Genomic DNA, 19,583 nt, shown 5'->3' on the forward strand with positions numbered 1-19,583 from the left:
CCCAGCAAGTCCAGGCTGCGGTGGCTGGGAGCATGCCACTGCACTCCAGCCTGAGCAACGGAGTGAGATTCCAACTCAAAAAAAAAAAAAGCTATGCAGTTTGACATATAGCAAATGGAATTTTCTGAGAATAAATTTGAAAATTAAGGAAAGATCTTTTACATTAATAGTAATATATTGCATCTATGTATCCAAACCACCAAAGCGCTACTATACAGCTAGTCAAACTCAAATACTCAAAGATACACCAGAGGCAAACAAAGCATTACACGTATGCTAACATCACCTATGACAACCAGAAAACAAGAGGTGACTAAAGGTCTTTATGTAAAGTAGAGGATGAAAAACTAAAGTCTACTTCCCTCAGTCAAAAGAGGTATTGTACCAGTTAATAGCTGTGCAAAGCTGAGTGCCTTGACATTCAAACAGTCTCTGGTCAACCATTAATCCTCCCCTCTTCCCTTTTTCTTCCTAAAACTTGTGATTTTTAAAAATATTTTTGGGATGTCAATTAAGGGTAAGTGCTTAAATCCTATTGCCTTAGTATTTCCAGCCTAAAACTCCTAAGACAGAATTAGTAAATTGAAGTCCTGCAATTTCAAGTGCCAGAAACTACATAATCCTTTTTTTAAGGAAACTTTCACAGAGGTTTAAACTTAAAAAGCACTCAGCTCACTGACCATAACAAAATGTACTTCTTGAACACCAGAGAATTCTAAAGTAGCATTTAAGATTCCCATAGTTACAATCTAAGGGATATATGAAGAACCCAAGTAATAATTGTCATGACAATAACTTTGCAAAAATAGTTACTCATACAGCAGTATAGTTATCAAATCAACTCCATAAACATTCACAAAACTATTTTCCAACAAAGCACCATGAGTTAAGAGAAAACTTCGGTAAACTGACAAACACAGAGTAAACTGTGTGCCACTCATAATGTTAAATCAAACAAGAAAGTAGTAAAATTACAGGATGAAAATTAACTGTTATATAGTCAGCAAAAGCTATATCCTTTAGCAGGGCCTGGTGGCATGTACCTGTAGTCCCAGCTACTCAGGAAGCTGAGGTGGAAGAATTCCTTGAGCTCAGGACTTCAAGTCCAGCCTGGGCAACATAACGAGACCCTCAACTAAATAAAAAAGATATAGCCTTTGGCAGCAAACTATAAATGTACAGATTATCACTAAATTTACAGATTATGGCCGGGCACGGTGGCTCAAGCCTGTAATTCCAGCACTTTGGGAGGCCAAGGCAAGAGGATTGCCTGAGACCAGGGGTTCGAGACCAGTCTGGACAACTTGGCAAGACCTCATCTCTAGAATAAATCAAAAAATTAGCTGGGCGTGGTGGCATGTGTCTATGATTCCAGCCACTTGGAAGGCTGAGACAGAAGGACTGCCTGAGCCCAGCAGGTCGAGGCTGTGGTGGCCATGAGCATCCCACTGCATTCCAGCCTGGGCGACAGAGTGAGACTCCAACTCAAAACAAAACAAAAAATTTACAGATGATTATTAAATTGGTAATATGCAATTTAACTATGACTATACAGATTAGTGATATTAATGTAATAGTTTATCATTTACTTGGTATTGTACACTAAATATTTCATAAAAATTAGCTGGCATTCACAACAACTGAGATACAGAATCTCATTTTTTCAAATGACAAAAAGATACAGAACAATTCTAATTCAAGGTAGTCAAAAAACTCTTGGGCTTAGAATTCCCTCTCCTTTCTCTTCTGGTTGACACAGCCTCTATACACAGGTGGGGATTCTGTTTCAAATGAGAGTCTCATGTGTCAACTCCCCATTAAGAACTGTGTCCACACACTGTTCATGGGAAATGGCTGTAATAATGCTCAATGATCCCTTTGGGTTTCTATTTTTGCTATGAAAGTAAAGGATGCTAATGCAGATATTTATAGATACCCAGAGGTCTAGGCCAAAGTTCACAAAAACATATGAGGTAAATGACTGGAACAGCATAGAATAGACAGAGAGGCCCCAATTTAGTTTATGAAAACTCATCCCAACACTTAACATATCATCTAAATTAATGGTGTAAAACACCACGAAAGTACCCTATAAAAATATACATACTTTGAGTATGTTTTACTAGACCAACATAATTGATGACTCATCACTTTTAGGAATGTTGCAATGTCCAATCCTACCTTTCCTGCCAAGCCCAACTCAAATACCACCTCTTCATGAAGCTTTCCCTGACTTTCTCCTAGTCAGAAGCAATCTTTCCTTTCCTGGAACTCCCTAAACACCTGCTTTAAGTGGGTCCAGTGGCGCTTTCTACTTTGATACAGAGTTATTTTGGTTATGCATGTGTTATCTTCTTTGCTAGATGTCCTGTCCTTAAAGATAGATAAGTAAGTACTATGATTCATTTCTCTTTTATCCCCTTTAACACTCAGGATCATTCAGTGTCTTCCACACAGTAGTCACTCAAATATTTACCGAATGAATGCATAAACTGTACCCACTATTTATAAACTGTGGTGCTGTTCTCTATTCAGCTCAACCATTTCAGAACTGTGCCTCCCAGGTGGGAAACACTAAGTACCCAAACACATTCTATTACAATATTAGGGTTCTTACAGAAGCCACTTTTGTCCTATTCTCAAGCACCCTTTCTGTTGCCTTTTTACTGTTCCTTCTCTCTATTCCAATGAGAAGGCACTTGTTCCTTCTATTGTTACTAAGAGCCTCATTATGCTCAAGGTAAAGTAAGAAAATGCATTCGATGCAATTACCAGTTCCTCACAAATTTGGGGACTACTTTTCATTTCGACATCCAGGATTTGAATAAAAGAAAGTCTAAATTCTTTTCACTCCGAAGAACTATTTTCTTTTTTGCTTTTTAGACAAAATGGAAGCACACAGCACAGGAAGCAGTCCTCAGTAAGCCACCGTTCATAAACAGCTTTGCTGAAAGCGTAACAAAGGTTCTGTTGTGCTCTTGCATGGCAGGGCCAGTTAGCAGCAGGAGCAGATGAACTCTTTAAGAAACAAAGGTTCTGTCTTCATGCAAATGTTTGCATTAATAAAAAATGAAGAAAAAGATATAGAAAATGCAGGCTAGCTGGACATAATAGGTCTCTAAACGGGAGGTTTTTCACATTTTCCAGGCGGAGTCAGCAGGTCTTTTAAAAACTTTGTCATTCTGAACATTTCACAGACATCACAAGAAAGACATGCAAACAACAGAAGCAAATCAAAGGACATCCCGCTGCTCTGCTGGCGCCTCCCTCATCCATGCCTGGTTTGTCATTTTCTGTTAACCCTAGTGCTGGCTGCTGTTTTGTTGAGGAATGGAGTCCCTAGCCCATGTGGCAGTACATGTCCAGCCAGCTGGCCCCAGCACTGATACCATTACAATGCAAGCCATGTACTACCACTCAGGGACACGTGCTGCCAGGCAACAAGTGTAATGTGTGATTTTTACACACCCAGCTTGCAAATCTGCATGGGAAAGAGCCTCTAACCACTTAATGAGATATGGTCTTCTTGAGTGTGCACAACGTTGAGAACCTCTCTGAAGATGGACTGGCTGAGGATCAGTCCTTCAAAGTGAAATCCAGTTAGTTGACCCTTGAACAATATGGATTTGAACTGTGCAGGTCCACTTAAATGTGGGAATTTTTCAACTAAAAGCAGGTCGAAAATACAGTATTCTTGGGAAATAAAAAAAAGGTATAAGGAAGACCACTGTTCGTAGACTCAGGTTCCACAGGGTCAACTGCAGAACTTGAGTATGCACAGATTTTAGTATACTTGGAAGGTATATCAATCTTCTGCGTGTACTGAGGGATGACTATATACAATAAGGGCCTTAAAATAAATACAGAAAATTTCAGAAACTTGTGGGGGTGGAGGGTTACCTACTTTGTGCTAAGCACTATACTATGTGCTCAATCTACACGGTCTCATTTAACCCTCACAATCACCATTTTAGGTAGATTTTTTTTTTTTGAGTTGGAATCTCACTCTGTCACCCAGACTGGAGTGCAGTGGCCACTCCCGGCCACCGCAGCCTCGACCTGCTGGGCTCCGGCGATCCTTCCGCCTCAGCCTTCCAAGTAGCTGGAACTATAGGCGCGCGCTACCACACCCAGCTAATTTTTTGATTTATTGTAGAGATGAGGTCTCACCAAGTTGCCCAGGCGGGTCTCGAACCCATGGGCTCAGGCAATCCACTCACCTCAGCCTCCCAAGGCGCGGGATTACAGGCTGAGCCACCGAGCCCAGCTGGTAGATATTTTTTATCCCCATTTTACAGCTAAGGAGGTTAAGGCTTGGGACATGATGTAACATGCTGAAGCCCACACAGCTAACAATGGCTAATAATGGCAAGCCAAGACCCAAGATTGTATGATGGTAAATTACTCTCCATTCTATACATTTTTCTCATCCTTTACTTTGTGTGTGTGTGTGTGTGTGTGTGTGTGTGTGTGTGTGTGTGTGTGTGTGTGCGCCTGACTGAAAGCTAAGTTACTCTGAAAATATAATAATGACCATATTTGCCCACTGCAGGACCAGTGTCACTCTCTGTAATCATTTGGGGTCTTTATCATTCATTTTTAAGAGTGAGTGGCTTTTTTGTTAGCTTATAATAAAACCTGATTAAAGCTTTAGGTGCTTTCTCACAGAAAAATAATTATAAGTTAATATATTGTGTATAATTTTAGAGCATTCAAGAATCTCCTAAAGCACATTTTTTTTTTTTTTGAGTAAGAGTCTCACTCTGTCACACAGACTGGAGTGCAGTGGCACGCTCATGGCCACCGCAGCCTCAACCTGCTGGGCTCAAGTGATCCTTCCGTCTCAACCTTCCAATTAGTTGGAGCTACAGGCATATGCTACCACGCCCGGTAATTTTTTTTACTTGTTGTAGAGACAAGATTTCGCCATGTTGCCCAGGCTGATCTTGAACCCGTGGGCTCAGGTAATCCTCTCACCTCTGCCTCCCAAAGTGCTGGAATTACAGGCATGCGCCACCATGCCAGGCCTTCCTAAAATACATCTATAGCTCCTCTTAGGGTCTGTGGCCTACATGTTAAAAACAATGCCAGAACCCACAACTGTCTTCCTAGGATCACAAGGTTCAGTTTCTTTTTCTCTATCTGTTTCCTACTACTCTCCTGAAGCTTTGCAACAAACACAATGATCTTTTAATCCTCTGACCTGAAAATTCCTTGTCCTCCTCAGTTTCACTGAACTCTCTTCACCAGGACTTGAAATCACTAAAGTCTTCCCACAGATTCTGTCCCAATGACCTCTCTGGATCGTACTTAACTTGGAAGAAATAGTCAGAAACTTCATTTTTAGTCTCACCATTGCTCCTGAATGGCAAAAGTTTAAGAAGTAGACTTTAAGATTATATCGCTCAATTCCCATCATTTTACAGATAAGGAACTTGAAATCTTTATTTTTTTTTCCCCTCTCTTGATTCAATGATGCAAAGTTCTTGAGTTTGCTCAAGTACAGCTCTAAAGTCTTCCATATTTCCATCTATAACCAGAAGGCCAAAATTTTATGGCAACAACTGAACATTTTCATTTCCTCAGCAATGAGTAAAGCTAAAGTTAAGAGTTAAAAATATGTATATGTAAGAAGGTTAAAATAAACCAGAGTAACTCTTGTATTTTCTAGAGTTTTTCCTTTCTCATTTTTCTTTCCTTTTTTGCTTTACTTAATATTGTATTTTTCAAAATTTAATGAAGTACTTTGTTTTGGTATTATAAATACTTATTTATACAAATTCTACTGAGCTTAAAAATTATATTTTTAATTTTTTAAAAATTATATTTTTAAGCTCAGTGGAATTTGTAGCCTCCAGAATTTCTAGTTTTCTCTGTCCAAATTACTTTACCTCTTTACAGAAATACACTCTCTTTGGTTCTTTGATTTCTTCCCTAATTATTCCAATCTCCAGATAAAACTGCAGTATGTTTCCTTTTTTCCTTTTTTTTTTTTGAGTTGGAGTCTCACTTTGTCGCCCACGCTGGAGGGCAGTGGCACGCTCATGACCACCACAGCCTCGACCTGCTGGGCTCAGGCGATTCTTCTGCCTTAGTCTTCCAAATAGTTGGAACTACAGCGTGAGCCACCATGCTCGGCTAATTTTTTGATTTATTGTAGAGACAAGGTCTTACCAAGTTGCCCAGGCAGGTCTCAAACCTGTGGGCTCAGGCAATCCTTTCACCTTGGCCTCCCAAAGTGCTGAGATTACAGGTGTGAGCTACTCCAGTATGTTTCCAAGGAGGAGGAGGCTGCTGGGGCTTGCAACTTTCATTCTTGGCCACGGCATTATATAAATATATGAATGTTTTCTGTTACAAACTACCTTCCACTCCCCAAAACACACACATACACAGACACACACATATACACATACATACCTGGTCACTGGCATAAAGATCATATTTCTCAGCTTTTCTTGTAGCTAGCCTTTAGTCACATAATTAAGTTATAAAATATAAGCAAAATACTGTGTGAGTTTTCTAGAAATTACTTAAATGGGAATGATTCAGATGATAGATGTCCCTTATTTACCCCAGGGATAAAAGGGAGTTCCTTCAATTCTCATGGATCATAAAGCAAAGGACAGAATATATGGTTAGGATGCTGGCACAGAAAAATAGAATCCTGAATCCCTGAGGACACCTTGGAGTGTACCATCCCAGCTATGGACTGCCTATCTTCAGTCTTCTTTTCCACAAAAGAGAAATAACCTTTTATCTTGTTCAAACCATGTTATTTCAGGTTTCTTCACTGTATGCAGACAAATGTACAATTAATGGAAAGCCTCTATATATTTTCCAGAAAGAATAATAAGGAGATCAAACTAATGTTGCTGACAAGCGACAAGTCAGAAAGCTCCTTGGCCTAGTCATAGATCTGGGTTAGTGCCTGCTACAATAGGATACAGCATTTCCCGAAACTCTTCTACAATCTAAAGAGATGTCCTGCCATCTTCAATGCATACTGCGTTATATACAGTGTAATGACTTTCATAACCTGAACAAAAACATTTGAATTGCTCCTGAAAGTTTACTAAATACTTTCACATACATTATCTCACTGAACCTTATAGCCAACCTAGGAGTCAGATAAGGCTGGGATTATTAGCTCCATTGTACAAATGAGGAAATTGCCCAAAGTCACAGTGTATAAGTGGTAGGGCAAAACTTGAACCTTAATCATACAAATATTTTTCACTAAATCACAGATTAGGGTAATTTTTACAGAAATTTAGAAAGTTTTAAGTGATCATGATTAATATAAATATAAATATCATTTTGCAAAATAGACCATAAACCAATGTCTTGGTATTTCACAGAACTCAGATGAAGATTTTTAAAATTAAATTTTCCATTTACTAACTGAGAAAGTACTCTGTCCAAGTTTAGAACTGGTGACAGCTCCACTTCCTTCTCAGATCCTGCATTTTGAATCAGAGAGGAAAATGAATAAATGAGGGGCAGCACATGAAGTATGAGGTACCAAAGGGGAAGCTGTGCTTCCCTCTGAAGGTCACTTCTTTGGACAATCTAGCTCAGATTCTATCCAGTATAAGACACTTCTGTAATTGCTTCCAGAAATCTCTGTTCAGAAAACTTATACTATACAGTTCAAGAAACCCAGTTCATCAAGGAAAGATGAACTGACCTCAGTCCAGCTCTTAAACAGAAAACTGATCCCAGTCCTGCACTGCCCTCCCACAGACAGGCACCCAGGCTTAACAGCCCTAGAAAAGGGGATCTCAGCATGTATATGAGAACTGGTTTCTAATCTCTGCCCTGCAGGTGATTCCTTGGGGGCATTGTGCAAGGTATTTAACCCCCCAACTTAATTCCCTCACTAGATCATCGTGGAGGTGTTTTCCTCTCCAGGACAATTTGGAAGCCTGATTAAGTATAAGTAAACATTTTGCTTCTATAACATTTACTATAAATAGATATGGAGAATGAAATTACTACATTCACTTCTAATTCTCTAAATTTATATTTTGTCTTTCCAAAACAAAATGACCCAGTAGAAAGCCTTGTTAAACAGACCAAATTTAAGGAAAATGTTAAACTGAGGCAAAGAATCTGAATGGTCCTAGAGGGGAAAGGAAAAGATCAAATGAATTTTACTTTCATTTTCTTGAGATTATAAAATTATGAAGCTGAAGTAATCTTAGTAGGTCACCTGGCTTAATACTTTTTTAAATTAGAAGATCAACATATTTTGCATTTTAAAACATTATTTAAATACAGACTTCTCTTGGGATTATATTCAGCTTTTTATTAAAAATAGTGTGGCTATAAATATCTTTGCACAAACAATTTCTTTCCTTTTGAGCTATTTCCTTAGGATATATTCCCAGAAGTATGGCTATAGGATCAAGAGATACGTGAACTTTTACTGCCAGATTGTTCTCCAGAAAGATTATACCAAATTATATCACCTCCAAGAAATGGAAGAAACCAATTTCTTTGCAAATGTCCCAAAATAAAGCTTTTAATTAACTCAAAAGTGTCTTAATTTGCAACTTTAATTATTGGTAAACATGAATATTTAGATAGGCTATCTTTCCCCCTACATGGAGTTTAAATTTTTTTTTTTTTGAGTCAGAGTCTCACTCTGTCGCCCAGACTGGAGTGCAGTGGCCGCTCCCGGCCACCGCAGCCTCGACCTGCTGGGCTCCGGCGATCCTTCCGTCTCAGCCTTCCAAGTAGCCGGAATTACAGGCATGCGCTACCATGCCTGGCTGATTTTTTGATTTATTGTAGAGAAGAGATCTCGCCCGCCCAGGCGGGTCTCGAACCCGCGGGCTCAGGCAATCCACTCACCTCAGCCTCCCGAAGACACGGGATTACAGGCTGAGCCACTGAGCCCAGCTAAAATTTTAATTGTAAAAGAAACACATGAATGAAATAAACAAAACAGAAGGGTACAAAGTAAAAACAGGGTAAACACCCTCTTAACCCAGTACACCAGGGTATTCACTATTAATGGTTTGTTATATATCTTCTGAAACTTATTCTATATGTGATCATACATTCATTGGCAAATGTTTATTAACTTGTTTTGTAGAAAAATGTAATGACACTTTCTATGTTCCACAACTTATATTTTCACTTACTACTTCATGCATATTTTTCCATATTAACAAATCTAACTCATCCTTTTTAACAGATAAATAGTAATATCTATTATAGAAACATCACAATTAATTGACTGTTTCCTTATTGATAGGCATGTAGATTGATTCTAATTTTTCACTTTACAAAGAATGTTGTGCATGAACAAACTCTTAAATCATTTCCTCTGACTGCTTGTCTTGATGGGACTTAATACAATATATATTGGTATCATTTACTTTATTTACTTATCAAATATTAACTTTTATTCATCATATTCGTCATGATTTTCCTGACCTAGTCACTTTCCTTTTATGTTTGCTATTTGTTCTACAGAAATATAAAAAACAAATTCTATCTGAATCAATCTGCTCTCAAATATTTATATTGTTTTATAGGGTAAAATTATCTCAGTCACAATTATACTTTTTTTTCTAGTTATAAGAATTTTATCATATTTTAACTCAACTGTAATTCAATGTACCATATGGTATGAGGTATGACTAAATTTATTCCTGCCGGGCTCGGTGGCTCAGCCTGTAATCCCGCGCCTTTGGGAGGCTGAGGTGAGTGGATTGCCTGAGCCTGCGGGTTCGAGACCCGCCTGGGCAGGCGAGACCTCATCTCTACAATAAATCAAAAAATCAGCGGGGCGTGGTAGCGCGCACCTGTAATTCCGGCTACTCAGAAGGCTGAGGCAGAAGGATCACCGGAGCCCAGCAGGTAGAGGCTGCAGTGGCCGCTCCCGGCCACCGCACTCCAGTCTGGACGACAGAGTGAGACTCCAACTCAAAAACAAAAAATAAAAAAAAACTTATTCCTTCCATATTGAAATCTAGTTATTCCAACTGATGAATTTTGACATTATTTTGTTATATTTAGTTTGTAACAGATTAACTAGACTTGTACTTTGGCATCTATTTCTGGGATCTCAATTGTATTTAATTTCCTTATTTTTCAGTTAAAAACTCATATCATATATATTTTAAACTTTCTATTTAAGTATAATAATATATAGAAAAGCATAAATGTACATTTATAATCAGCACCCTAGAAAATTTCCTAGAGCCATAGTCCAGTCCCTAACCCCCTAAGGGTAAATATATAAATTAGTTTTACCTATTTTATAAATGTATATGTATACATATTTGCATAGATTCCTATAACATGCAATCCTTTGTCTTTGGCTTCTTTCATTCAACATTATGTTTATGAAGTTTATCAATATAGCGGTGGGTGATTGCTCATTAATTCTCATTGTAGCAAAATATTCCATTGTTTAATCTTATTACAGAATAATATTTCACCTTGAATATGCCAAAATTTATCAATTCCATTGTTGACAGCATTTGTTTTAGTGCCTGTTTCCCATAATCTGTACCTATTATGAATAGTGCCACTATGAACATTCTAGTATGAGTCTTTTGTGAACATATATCCGCATTTCCCTTGGTTTTGTGCCCAGAAGTGAAAGACTGGATCATAAAGTATGCACAGGTTCAGTTTTACTATATACTGCCAAACAGTTTTCCAAAATATACCATTTTATATTCTCACCAGCAATGCATAATAAAAAAAAAAAGTCTACTATTTATAATTTACCATTTACAACAATTTTTTTTTTTTAGTTGGAGTCTCACTCTTGTCGCCCAGGCTGGAGTGCAATGGCATGCTCACCGTCACTATAGTCTCGATCTGCTGGGGTCAGGTGATTTTTCTGTCTCAGCCTTCCAAGTAGTTGGAACTACAGGCACAGGCTATCAAGCCCGACTAAATTTTCATTTATTTATTGTAGAGATGAGGTCTCATTGGGCTGGTCTCAAACCCCTGAGCTCAGGCAATCCTCTCGCCTCGGCCTCCCAAAGTGCTGGGATTATAGGCTTGAGCCACCACTCTTGGCCTTACAACATTCTTATATGCATCTTTTGTTATCTAAAATTGCATTTTTAAAATTTTGCATATTTTGATCAGAACTAGCTAAACAAAAAAGTACAATACAGCCGGGCATGGTGGCTCATGACTGTAATCCCAGCCCTTTGGGAGGCTGAGGTGGGCAGATCGCTTGAGCTCAGAAGTTAAAGACCAGCCTGGGCAACATGGTGAAATCTCGTCTCTACAAAAAACAATTAAAAATTAAAAATTGGCCAGATGTGATAGTGCACACCAGTAGCCCCAGCTACTCAGAATGCTGAGACAAAAGGATCACCTGAGTCCAGGAGGTCCAGCCTGGATGATGGAGTGAGACCCAGACTCAAAACACACACACATATTCACACACACACACACACACACACACACACACACACACACACACACTATCCAATCCCATTGTCAAATTTGGGAGAGGATAGGGCTTGAAGCCGTTGTATCCTGCCTTAAACATAAGGACGAGAGAGAAAAGAAATAAACACTTCATATTAGCAAAGTGAGCCAGGTAGAACAGGGCCACTCAAGGCTGTTATGGGAGTCATGGGAACTTATGTTCATCATTTAAAAAATTATTTCAAGTCTTACTGCAAGACAGGAATATTCAATTCTATAAAAACTAACAGTAGCTCTTTGTGATTTCTTTTTTCAAAAAACATAACCCTAATGATTCTCTTACTTTTAAATGAATATTTTGACATAGACTAGAAACACTCCATTTTTAGTTGTTTGGGGGTGATCAAGATTCTATTCTAAAAAAAAAAAAAAAAAAGATAATTTTCTCAAAAGTATTTTAATATCTATTAATATGCACTTATGGATATTTCCAGTTATCATTTTCTTATAAATAATATTATGGATAATACTAGTTTTACATTTCCAGGATAAGCATATATATGGTCATGCCATTTGCTAGAATTTTATTGAGGGATGTTCATACTTTTATTTGTACCTTAGTGTTCAGTAAAATGTATAGGAGATCACTGATTTGAAGTGAGCTCTTATGCTAGGCCCCAACAGACCAAACCAAAATGGACACTTATGCTAAAGCTTCATATTACCAAACTGAACTAAGTCAGTTATCTACTCTTTTAAGAGATCAACAGAGGCCAGGCTCAGTGGCTCAGCCTGTAATCCCTGCACTTTGGGAGGCTTAGGAGAGTAGATTGCCTGAGCCCGCTGGTTTGAGACCAGCCTGGGCAACTTGGTGAGACCTCGTCTCTACAATAAATCAAAAATTAGCTGAGCGTGGTAGCGCGCGCCTGTAGCTCCAGGTACTTGGGAGGCTGAGGCAGAAGGATCGCTGGAGCCCAGCAGATCAATGCTGGGGTGGCCGTGTGTGTGCCACTGTACTCCAACCTGGGAGATGGAGTGAGATTCCAACTCAAAAAAAAAAAAAAAAAAAGTTCTTGAAGACTGTTTGACACATGAGCTCAACTAGCTGCTTTTTTCCCTTCCTTTTCTTTTCTTTACTTATTTTTATTTTAAACATGTGGGGTACAATTCAGCATTAGGTATACAAATGTTCATTATGCAGGTAGCCTTGTTAATGATGCTTTTTTCATAAAATACCATTTTTACTTGAAAGAACTAATGTACAAACCATGGTTATTCAGACTTGGATATGTGGCAAAATTTTTCTCAAATATGAGCCTTTTACTTCAAGGAAAACACTAATAATATTTGTTAACAATGAAAAGTCAAGCTTTCAAGCAAAAAATAGACATTTTGGAAAACTTACGCTTCCTCCTTAAGCCTGACAGCTTCTCAATTCTTAAAAGTTCTGAAATGATCTGTAGTGATATTAATGAATAAAATCTTTTGATGTTGTACAATGAAATGTACCTTTAGAAGATCTGCTGTACTTAAGTAAACCAATATTTTCTATGTGAAACATGCATGAGTAAAAGAGCCTTTCAAAGTAAAAACAGACCTGTGAATTTTTTTTTTGAAAGCAGTACTTACTGAGAGGACAGAAAAGCTTCCACAATGGTAGGGGACCCGAAGGGATTGCCCAGAGCTGTGAATTTTAATGTAAGAGAGTCTGAAAAGTTCATTGATATGGTTTCAGAATCTACAATGCAACCAACCTATAAGAAACTATGATTTCTTGAGTTTTGGTGTAGTATCAAAGAAGAAAACCTACAATTATCTGGAAAGCCTATTAAAATACTCCTGTCTTTTCTAGCTACATATCTGCAAGAGGATATACTTCCTTCATATTCTTCAAAGGGACTGTTTACTGGAAGCCTTACTGATAGCATCAACAGCTGATTAACACATATTTTGTCTATTATATGTATTCTATACTGTATTCTTACAATAAAGCTAGAGAAAAGAAAATGTTATTAAGAAAACCATAGGCCAGGCTCGGTGGCTCAGCCTGTAATCCCAGCACTTTGAGAGGCCAAGGCGAGTGGATTGCCTGAGCCCACAGGTTCGAGACCAGTACAAGCAACTTGGCAAGACCTTGTCTCTGCAATAAATAAAAAATTAGCTGGGTGTGGTAGCGCGTGCCTGTAGTTCCGGCTACTTGGAAGGCTGAGGTGGAAGGATCGCCAGAGCCCAGCAGGTAGACACTGGGGTGGCCATGAGTGTGCCACTGCACTCCAGCCTGGGCGACAGAGTAAGACTCCAACTCAAAAATAAAAATAAAAAATAAAATTATAAGGAAAAGAAAATACATTTACTATTCATTAAGTGGAAGTGATCATCATAAAGGTCTTCATCCTTGTTTTCATGTAGAGTAGGTTAAGGAGGAAGAGGAGGGGCTGGTTTTGTTGTCTCAAGGGTGGCAGAGGCAGAAGAAAATCCATGTCCAAGTGAACTCACACGGTTCAAATCCATGTTGCTCAAAGGTCAACTGTATATCTATATAGCTGTGCATTTAGGTCTCTCTCTATATATACTACTGGTCTGTCTCTCTGGAGAATTTTGGCTAATATAGTAGATATGTTTAATATTCAATAGAAGGTTTGGAAAGGTTAAAGATATTCACGAAATGTACAACAACAAAAAAGAAAAGATAGGAGAAATAATAAGAAAAATTAGAAGATAAATCCATAAAGGCCAATGTCTGAATAATAACAGTTCTAGAGATAGAACAGAGATGTGACTATAGTAAACAAGAAAAAAATTCAAGAAAACTTCTCAGAACTGAAATACAAGAATTTCCACATTATTCTCAAAACAATGAATGAAGATCCACACCAATGTACACCTACATGAAATATCACAAATCTGAATGACATGCGATTTCTCGATAGCAACATAGAAAGCTAAAAAAGACAATGGAGAAATACCTTTAAAATTCTAAGGGAAGGGCAACCCCTTCGGGTCCCCTCCCACTGTGGGAGCTTTTCTATTCTCTCAATAAATCCTACTTTCAAAAAAAAAATTCTAAGGGAAAACTGTCTCCAACATAGAATTTTATATCTATCAATCAAATGTAAGGGCAGTATAAAGTCACTGTCAGACACAAGAGTTCCTAAAATTTTACTTTGCCTATATGCTTTCTCAGAAAGCTACTGAAGGATGCAATCTAACAGCAACAAAGACAAAAGGAACATATAAAGAAAAAGGAAAACATAGGCTTTAGGAAATATGGAACACAACTTGAGCAAGACAAGTAATACCTATGATAAAAATAAAGAATTTATTCTTTATTCTGAGCATCCAGCCCACACTGGAGCATGGGACCAGTAGGTGAGGGAGTACTTCAGAAAAATTATCTTGAAGAAAAGAAATAGAAACAGAGAATACCTGATGATTTTGCATTAACTGAAAGAAGACTGACCTTTAGGCCAGAAAGTTTAGGGATGAATTAAAGACAGGTTTATAGAACACAAAGCACAAAAGAAAGGCAATTATTAATTGCAGGAAAAAGAAAAAAATGTAAAAAGGAGAAATGTAATCATAATACTAATCATAATATACTACATTATATATACATACATGTATATAAAATTTCCACAGTCAAAATAAACACTTAATATTTATTTAACCTAAAAGTATAATTTTGTTGGAAGACTAGGAGGAAGAAAAGTTGAAGAGTATAAAAGAATAAAATCGGTGGGCATGGTGGCTCAAGCCTGTAATCCCAGCACTTTGGGAGGCCGAGGTGAGAGTACTGCCTGAGCCCCGGGGTTCGAGACAAGGCAACTTGGTGAGACCTCGTCTCTACAATATATCAAAAAATTAGCCAGGCATGATAGCACATACCTGTTGTTCTGGCTATTTGGAAGGTTGAGGTGGAATGTCTGCCTGAGCCCAGCAGGTCGACACTGGAGTGGCCGTGAGCATGCCACTGCACTCCAGCCTGGGCGACAGAGTGAGACTCAGACTCAAAAAACAAATAAATAAATAAAGTCCTCTTCTTCCATAATAGAAAGTAATTAAACAGTATCTAAAATTGAAAAATCAGAAAGAACATCTTAAACATATTATTTCAGAATATACAGCAATTTTTTTAATGATGAAAAGTCTGAAAGTGGTAAGGTATTGCTGTTTTTTGTTATAACTCTTATAGATCCATTTGACTTTTAAAATCTGTAGCTAAGAAAAATAAACATTGGGCTGGGTGCAGTGTTTGGGAGGCCAAAGAGGGAGGATTGCTTGAGGTCAGGAGTTCAATATCAGCCTGGGCAACATAGCAAGACTTCATCTCTACAAAAAAAAATCAAAAAATGAGCCCAGCATGGTGGTGAGTACCTATAGTCCCAGCCACTTGGGAAGTTGGAGGATTGCCTTAGCCCGGAAGGTCTAGGCTATGGTGAGCTGTGATCATGCCACTGCCCTCTAGCCTGAGTGACAGAGTAAGACCCCCAACTCGAAAATAAAATAAAAGAAACATCAAAAATTTTAAATCCAATAATTCTTTGGACTTTCTTTAATGGAAGAAGTGGAAATTTGCACTCTTAGGATCTTTCCTCTTATCCATTATTTGTGACATCTTGTTTTCCTAAAAGAATGTTTCTGTTGTTTCATCTATTTATTACTTGTAAGACTTTTTTGTATTTTTTCTTTCACCAACGTACATAGTCAACTTTGTTCCTGTTAATGTTCTTAATTAACTCCTTTTTCAATGGATTTATTTATATGCCTTACTTCACATGTTTTGGTTTTTTTTTTTTATCATGTTGGTATATTTATATGTAAATACAAAACTGTATCACTGTAAGTTATTGAATATGAACATTACAATTATTTTCTGAATCTGACTCAGTCCACTGATGTTAAATACAAAATGAAATGACTGTAAAAAATAAGAATATACACATTCAAAGCACTTATTACAGTATAAAATTATTGAGGTCTGATCAGCTACCAACCTCTTCTGTGATGGGGGAAGATTTAGGGGTTCTGGGTGGGTATTTTCATGGTAATATGACATGCTGAGGACTTGATTCCTTCCCTGGTACCACAGGGTGAGTGGGCTGGGAGCAGGCAGGGACACATTGGGTGGGCAGGCGACAAACAGTGATTGCAGGGGACCACCTCACCCAGTCAGGGGATCAAGCTTATTGGCACACAACCCACCCAGCTTTGAGCTCCAGGGTCTGGTAGGCTCAGAAGCAGGAGAGACGGGCATCTCACTAGCCAGAGCCAGGATGCATAAAGAAAGGAACCATCCAGCAAAAGAAAAAGGAACCATCCAGCTCATCCTCCTGGGGAGGGAGTCTCATAATAGTTTCTTTGGGCTCCCTTCTTTCCTTTTAAGACTTCGTACCGATTGCTTTGGGCTGGCCAGTGAGTTCATCTCTACCCCTGGTCTCCATCTCTGGGGCAGTGAGAGGAAGTGAGGGGATGGATCACAGTGGAGGTCTGTTCCCAAAATGGCCAAGTAAACAGAAAAATCATCAGGAAAGTGCAAACTATGCAGAGTCAACCCAGTGTCACCACAAACCAATATCCTTGACTACAACAGGCAGCATCCAGAGGAAGATAAGTCACTACATAAGCATGAGGGCCTGTGGCTGGAGCACGGAGATGTGTGTGTGTCCTCTTTCCCAATCTGCAGTGTGACAGCAAGAGACATGATCCCCAACCCCAGCTAGTCCAGGACAAACAGTAGGATCCAAGAGGAAAGGAATTTGGAGTTGCAACATGGAGCCCTAGGAACATCTACGAAGGAGAAGCTGTGTGTATATGTATTTATAGAATACGGTCATATTATCACACACAATATATATTATATACACACGTACATGTGGACCCATACACAGAAGCGCACATACATCCACGCACACAACAGGAGGAAGGACAGAAGACACTGGAATACACGCCCTATGTAGAAACGTGCTTGGCACTCAGGACGATCTCTAGAATATGTAACTTGGTCAAGCTCTCTGGGGAGGAAGGCAGAAGCCCACCAGCCCTCCCCGTGAAATCCTAGCAAAGGGAAGGAGTGGGAGAAAGGAGACCTCCAGGAAGAGAATGGCAGTGGGCAGGGGACGGGAGGTCCTTACCCACTTACCTCGGGGCCCCTGGCAAAAATCAATAGCCACAACTTGGTTTTAATAAGACACAGTTTAATAGCAGGTGCTAGGAATTAAGAACACATTGCTGCTGGTCCTTTCTAGTGGCAACATCCCCACATTTATCTAGCCAAAGGAAAGACTGCCTTGCGTGCAGGTGTGTGCCGGGAGACAAGAAAAGGAGGTTGATCCATGGCTTCAGCATAACTGATGGCAACCTGAGGCTCACGGTGTCCAGGAAGGCTGGCCAGCAGGTGGAAGGCTCGGGGGAGGGTTACTGACCCTCCACGGCCAGCAGGTTGTGGCCAGAGGATACCATGCCCTCCTCTGCAAACTCCAGGATGGCCTTGTAGCAAAAATAGTACTGTTCAGGGGTCTGGGCGCTGAAGGCCCTCTGGGTCCTCATGCGTGACACCATCTGGAACACATTAAGGGTGCCAAGCTCCTCCAGCTGTGCCAGGCAGATGTCCAGTGAGCAGAAGGTACCTGTCCTGCCAATGCCTGCACTGCAGTGGACCACGATGGGGGGCTCAGGGCACTGCCCTTTGGCACGTGTACCCAGGTTGCTCACGGCCAGACTCTGCTGGTGTCTGACCACCCTCAGGAAGTCAATGAGAGAAGCGGCTGAGGAAGGCACACCATAATCTGGCCAGCTCAGGAACTGGAAGTGGGTCACCTGGCATTTCTGCCGCTCCTCTGTGTTGTGAATCTCCAGCGTGGTTTTCTTATAATGGTTCATGTTCTCCACGCCAAGATTGGTCACCATGAGGAAGCCAAATCGGATCCGAGAGTCTTTCTCTAAAGGCCAGTACTGGCCACACTTTCTCCTTCCACCTTCCTCAAGGCGAGTGGTCATGACAATCACCAAGACTTTTTGCTCCCACATCATGAGCCAGAAATCCTGGTAAGTGTTCTCCAAAGGGCCTTGTGTACCAATGTAAGCATTCTTCTGCTTGTAGCCATCCATGAAACTGGCATTGATGTAATCTGTCTGAGTAGGGCCACTTCGCTTCGTCAGCTTCACTCTGGTTTGGTCCAGGCAGGGTACATCCCCATAACGGTTCTTTTCCGGGTTTCCTGGGGACATGGAACAGTGGAAAGTGCCAACGGGGTTCTGACGGCGGATGTCTTCATACTCCTCATATATTCCCTGCTTCTGCCTGGTGTTCACATAATCCACCAGCTCTTGGATGGTCATGGCATGGGGACCTGGAACATGTACTGAGTCCCAGTCTAAGGCAGGAGGGAGGGAGAACAGGATGATCTCATCGAAGGGATCTGGGTGGCAGTTCACCTGGGGTAGGAACTGGAAATTCCAAGTGGCGAGGTCAATTTTGTCGTACCCACCCAGGTTTTCTGGAAGGCACTCCCTGGGTAGGTGCTGGGTGACCTCGGATGTCTTTAATATCTGAATCCTCTCGCAGACTTTGTCCTTCAGGAGGAGGCTGATAGAATAGGGCACTCGGAACCAGATGGGAGCGCCCACAATCAGCACCTTCTTCAAGCGAACTGGAAATGTTTCCTTCAGCAGGTTCAGGACTTTCTTGCCAAGATCCAGTTCGAAATTGGTATAATTAGAACCACACATGTCATAGATAAACACCAATCCATTCCTTTGAGTTTCAAAGCTGTCCACAGCTCTGTCTAGCAAGTAAAACAGAGCCTGAAGGACCACGTGCTGGACTGACTTGTGGGGATGATGCAGCGTGGCAGTGAAGAGGGCAATGGAGGCTCCTGTGGGGTCCCGAACATTCGAGATGGTGAACATTCCACTGAGGATCTCAGAACGGAGCGGCTCCTCGTGAGGCTTCAGCTTCACAATGCCTGCCTTCCTTCGAGTTTCTCTGTAGAAGTGGAAGAGCTCAATAGCACGGAGCACATCAAACTTCCTGGCCATGAGAAACTTGACTGCCACATTCCAAGAGAGCGGGAAGACGTTGTACTGAACTGTCCATTTGTTAATCTCTTCGAGAAACTGCTTGGTGGCCTGAACCTGCTCCGGGGTCAGCTCCGGCGCCATGTCGGGCCAGG

The 19,583-nt window shown here is 40.1% G+C and overlaps 1 protein-coding gene and 1 pseudogene across 4 annotated transcripts in view; both read right to left on the minus strand.

Moving 5' to 3' along the window:
- Positions 1-19,583, minus strand: part of CUNH11orf49 (chromosome unknown C11orf49 homolog) — a 227,722-nt gene that overhangs the window by 189,848 nt on the left and 18,291 nt on the right. The gene's annotated exons all lie outside the window — the stretch shown is intronic.
- On the minus strand, positions 17,827-19,577 carry LOC103261211 (annotated as a pseudogene). The gene has a single exon (XR_002482008.1). The product of XR_002482008.1 is annotated as a tyrosine-protein phosphatase non-receptor type 9 pseudogene (transcript).

The sequence above is a fragment of the Carlito syrichta genome, unplaced genomic scaffold, assembly GCF_000164805.1.
Source record: "Carlito syrichta isolate Samal-C Ts95f unplaced genomic scaffold, Tarsius_syrichta-2.0.1 Scaffold303640, whole genome shotgun sequence".
NCBI lineage: Eukaryota > Metazoa > Chordata > Mammalia > Primates > Tarsiidae > Carlito > Carlito syrichta.